Genomic DNA, 5603 nt, shown 5'->3' with positions numbered 1-5603 from the left:
GTGGTTTATTTACACTTATTTGAGGCCTATTTTGTTCAGTAATTAGTGTCTTCAATACCTAATTATGACCTATTCTAATGATATTTTGATTATTTGGAACTATGAAGGCTAAGGGACAAGGCAACGATAAATGTTTGAAAGAATGGCGAAAAACATGAAAAGAAGTGTAAATTCCACATTGTTGATAGCCTAAAAAGAAGAGGGGATCACACAATTGGAAAGACCTCGCCCAAATTGAAAGTGATCAACAGTTGAATTAATTGAGGAAGGTCACTGAACTCAAAGAGGAATGATGACTCACAAAATACAAAGGTTGAAAAACTTGACCGTTGCCAAAGGTGACAAGACTTCGAGAAAAATTGAAGGCTTAAAAGGCGAACAAAGGTAGTACTTAGAGTTCCACAAAATGTGGAAGGCTGACTTGAATGAGCTCACTAACTGAGGTTCAAACACCTGAAGCCTAAAGCAAGACAAAGGCAAGCTAAAGAGCAAACATATATACATAGGATATGCTCGGTGAGCTCGACTAACGTCACCGAAATGGTCACGCAATGAATTATGGACCAAGTTTTGGGAAACTATAAATAGCCCAAAGGATAGAGAAAGAACGCTTCTGATGCCTTTAGAGAAACTAGTCTAAACACTTTTTCTCTAGATTTTTAGAGAGAGAAACACTTTTATTTTTAAAGAACACTTTTAGTTATGGGGTATTCAACTTTGCTCTTAAAATTGACAATTTGAAGTTGAATTTAAAGTGAGTATTGCTCATACTTGCTTAATTTTATGTTACCCATGGCTTCTTTCATGAAAGGTATAAGTTATTTACACTTTGTGAAGGATGGCTAAAATCCTAATGCCTAGGGGTGCAATTATGATGTTGGGTGTTGATTTAATGTAGTGGCATTATGCTATGTTCTATTTTGTTATTATTCATAGATGAATTTGGGCTAATTAACATGGGATTAATTTATGGATGAAGGTTTGATATGCCCAAATTACACCTCCCAAAAGAAGTATAAGTGGTCATTGTCAAATAAAGAACCTAGGTGAGGTTAGGATCAATCCCACGAGGACTATTAACGAGTATGAGATTTGGACTCATTTAGGGTTTCGTTTATATAGATTTAGTGTCCTCAAATGCTTAATTTGTGCCATAAACTGATGATAAACCCTTGATTTTCAGGTGTATGGATTGAGGAACAAAGCAAGGACACTAGAATGCAAAAAGGAACAAAACAATCTGAAGAGTTAAAGAAAGGCAAGCTTGGTGATCGCCAATAGAGTTTGGCGAATCACCGAATGGATAGTTCCACCCCCTAAAGTCCCAGTGTGCCAGCTCTGAGGGAAGAAACCAAGTCGGCGACAAAAAGGAGTAGTCGGTATATTGCTGAGAAGTTCTGTGAAGCATTGATAGATCACCCAAAGTTATAGAACCCAAGGATGCTGAATGCCAAGGCGAAAAGGCAATGGAAGAGATCAAAGGGCGGCTCGCCAAGTGGTTCGGCGAGCTCGACTTACTTCGCCGAGTAGCTCTTCATAGCTTATTTTTGGCGACTATAAATTAGATTTTGAACATTTTGTTTAGTATCTTTTACATCTTTGGACATCTATTTTTCATTGAAACATTTTAGGACCGTTTTCTCTTAAGCTTTTCTTAGTTTTTGAAGAACCTTAGAGATTCAATTTGGAAATTTTGGAAGTGGATTTGAGATTTTCTTCAAATTGAGCATTGTAAAGACTAAATCTCTCTTACCCAGTTGATGGCTAATCTATTCGGTAATAGTTTTAACCTTTTTATGATGTTTGGCTAAAATCCCAATTCTTTGTGTGTGATCATGTGATTATGGGTTGAATTAGTTTATGGGTATTGTTAATTAATAGTGTAAATGCTGAATTGAAGTGAGTTTAATCATCAATTGAAGTTTAATTTATGAATTGTAGTTGCAAATGGAGTTCTACTTTTTGTTCTTGGCTTACTCGAGAGAGAGGTTTTAGAACTAAAATTATTGATTAATAATTTATGGGTATTGGGTTGAGCTGGGTTTAGCTTGAGAGAGTGAATCCTAAACCCAATCCTACCCATTTAACTCGAAAGATTGGATGAATTAAGGTGTGTGTTGTTCTTCACTGTCATGATCGGTGATGTTTGAAGGAAATCATATGATTCAGGGCAATTGTTCGAGAGAAAGCTATATCCCTTATAGTCTAGCCTACTTATTGATTTTTAGTTGTTTACTAGTAGTTTCAATTACCCATATATCGAATTTGCCTATAATTGATCACATCCCAAGAATCCGTCTCTCTATTGTTATTCCAAATTGTTTGTGACTGTTGTGTAGTTGATAATTGAAAACTAACCCCCGCCCCCCATTTGACATTCGTGTCATCTCTTTAATTTGTTTAATGTGTTTTCTGATAATGTTTATTCATATGGCTTGTTAGACCGCATTCATACTTCTTAATTGAATTTTAAACACGTACCGCTCCCTGTGGGATTCGACCCCAACTCATTTGGTTGGGTTTTATACTTATTTACGATCGTTGACACTTAGAATTGAAAAAAGTGTTCTTGAAATGTTTAAATCAAAACGGCGCCGCTGCCAAGGAGTGGTGTTGTTTTAAATTCTTTTGGTGAAGTTGAATTGTGTTCTTTTTAGCTATAGTTGAATCTAATTACTTTTATTTTTGTGGACCGTTCTCATTTAAGAACATATCGCAAGAACCAGTCCGGTTGAGGTTTTTCCCATTTTCTCTTATGGGTGAGGCAAGCAAGTGGTTGGCTGAGTTGCCAAGAGATTCTATCACTTGGTGGGACGAGCTTATTACTGCCTTCCAAGTGCGATTTTTCCCTCCTTCGAAGATGATGACACTTAGGGATAGTATCCAAAGCTTCAAGCGCTTTGAAGGTGAGCCAATTCATGAGATGTGGCTAAGGTTTAAGAAGTTGGTGTTGCAGTGCCCAACTTATGGATTTCCAGATAAGGTGCTGCTAGAATGTTTCTATAGAGGTCTGGATTCGGTAAACAGAAGAGTGGCTGACCAACTTTCTCCAGGTGGTATAATGCGACAACCTTACGAAATAGAGTCCCAACTCCTCGATTGCATGACCAACATAAACAAGGCATGGAATACTTATGAAGACCAAGTCTCTCCTCTCCCTTATAAAATGACAAAAGAACAAATCATAAACGATCAAGAGATAAACCAGAACTTGGCCGAAATGATGACCCAACTAGGTATCTTGAAAAGAAATGTCATGTACTTTGAAGCGTTGTACAATAAGAAATCTAACTTCCTAGCTAATGAAAGAGTAAGTCATTGTGCATACTACCGAAGGCAGGGTGGTAACCAAGGATGGAATAGAGAGGGGGAGAAAGATAGATATATTCCACCCCATGAGCGTCAAAAGCCCAAGGATTTTGAGAATGGTCGAACAGTAGATATGCTCTCACGCATTCTAAATAAAGTCGAGAGTTCGAAAGTGTTTTGAAAGAATTCAAGAAGGATGTTTCGACTCTCACCAAGATGGTGACTTCTCACTCTGTCTCTATTAAGCAGCTGGAGATCAAAATGGGCCAAATTTCGTCTCATCTAAACCCAAGACAACAAGGGGGGTCGCCTAGTGATACTATGGCAAACCCCAAGAATGAAGCTTGAATGGGTACTTGCGTAGTGCCACAACGTTAACTAAGGCGCTTCTTGGGAGGCAACCCAAGTTTTTAATGCTTTATGTTAGCTTTGGAATAATGGGTGTTGATTGTGCAGGTTGAAAAATGGAATGTGTTTGAGCAATGAAGGTTGGCGAGCAATGAGTCCAGTCCGCGACTCGCCGAAGAGGTCGGCAAGCCCGACTTGGACCGTCGTTGGACCCACAAAAATCTGAAGTGGGAGTCTTTAAAACTCAGCAGGCCAATGGCTGAATCGGCGACTCACCGAACAGGTCGGTGAGCCCGATTCTGTCTGCCGTTTGGACCCCCAAATTAACTGGAGGTCCTGTAAAACTCGGTGAGGTAAGTCACTACTCAATGCATTGCTGAGTGGTTCAGCATGGTCGACTAATACTGCCGAAAGTGCCACGAACTGAAATGTTTTAAAAGGCCAAACGGTTTAAATTTTCAAAATCTTTCGTATTCTGTTATTTCTAACCCCGTATTCTCTCACCCGCACCTTAGATATTTTATATTTTCATATTTTTATTGGTTTTTTCTTTTGATATCGTGCTCGGATTTGGGTTACATTGCCGCCTAGCATATCAAATTCATAAAATTTAGCAATAAGGTTGGTTTTCTGAACCCCAAACTCTAGATTTGTCACGACCCGAGAGCACCCCCTAGTCGTAACCGGCGTACTCGACCTCTCGGAGGTCTAATACAAGCCTCTTAGCATTCATTCATCGCATAGACACTAAAAAACCATAAGGAAGTAAAAACCTTCTTCACACACGAAGATACTTTCATTAAATAACAAGCGGAAAACTTTCTAAACTTTATACATGATGTCTCAAAACCATCTAATACTTTAGAGTACAACATTCGGGACTAAGCCCATACACAACTAAAACAATACTAAAAAGACATAAAGAGGAACATATTGGGTATTGTCCTCGAATCTATGAGGACTCACTAAGTCTTCATCTTCAAACACCTTAGAAACCTATCCATCAACCATGGAATATCAACATCTCCAAATCCCTACACTTTAGTTAAAAGGGAAAGAAAGGGGTTAGCACAATTAAGTACTAAGTATGGAAACCATGCAAAAACATACTAAAGAGGACATTTATTGGAGAATCATGCTTTATGTCATTTGGTAAAACTTCATGAAAATCCAAGTATAAGAGTCACAATACTCAACCATAACCAACATACAAGTCATTAACCACTTTAGCACATGCTCCACAAATAACCCATTCCTTCACCTTAAACCATCAACCTCAAGTAACCCTTGGACAAAACTTTGTGCAATGTATGGATAGCATCCCATACCACCATCCACACTAAAGCATCATCCTAAGGCCACCAAACGTGAACTTACCACTTATCATGCTTCATATCACAAGCCATCATGCACAACTAGTACTAATATACGACACATACACATATTAGTCAAATAAGCTATTTCATGATCTTAGGACCTCCATCTAAAGTTACCCTAAGACACACCTAAGTGAGACATGAAGTGGCTGCCCATACAACCTTTTCAAGCACACGTAAGTGTTCCTCAAGGCCACAATACACAAGAACCTTTACATTTTAATACAACATGCTAAATAGTTCATTTCCTTAATATAAGAGAAATATGCAACATATTAAAAGGATGACAAGTCAACATTCTTTATAAAACCATTTAAGAGACACACAAGCATATATGGGATAATCACATAATAGCCCTAAGGCTTAGGGAACTCACTCTAGCATCTTCTAAGCCTACTCGTGCCATGTGTAGATAGCATCCCATACTACTACCTACACGTTGTAGAACCTATCCAATAACTAGAGTGCACATCCCACATGATGGGAATAGGCATAACCGACATAGACCATACTAGCTAGGTATGGAATCCGGAGTCTATCCTACTCCGTGGAGGTTGTTCTACTTGCCAA

Source organism: Solanum tuberosum, unplaced genomic scaffold (assembly GCF_000226075.1).
Source record: "Solanum tuberosum cultivar DM 1-3 516 R44 unplaced genomic scaffold, SolTub_3.0 scf00077, whole genome shotgun sequence".
NCBI lineage: Eukaryota > Viridiplantae > Streptophyta > Magnoliopsida > Solanales > Solanaceae > Solanum > Solanum tuberosum.
Note: the sequence above shows the minus strand (reverse complement) of the source record.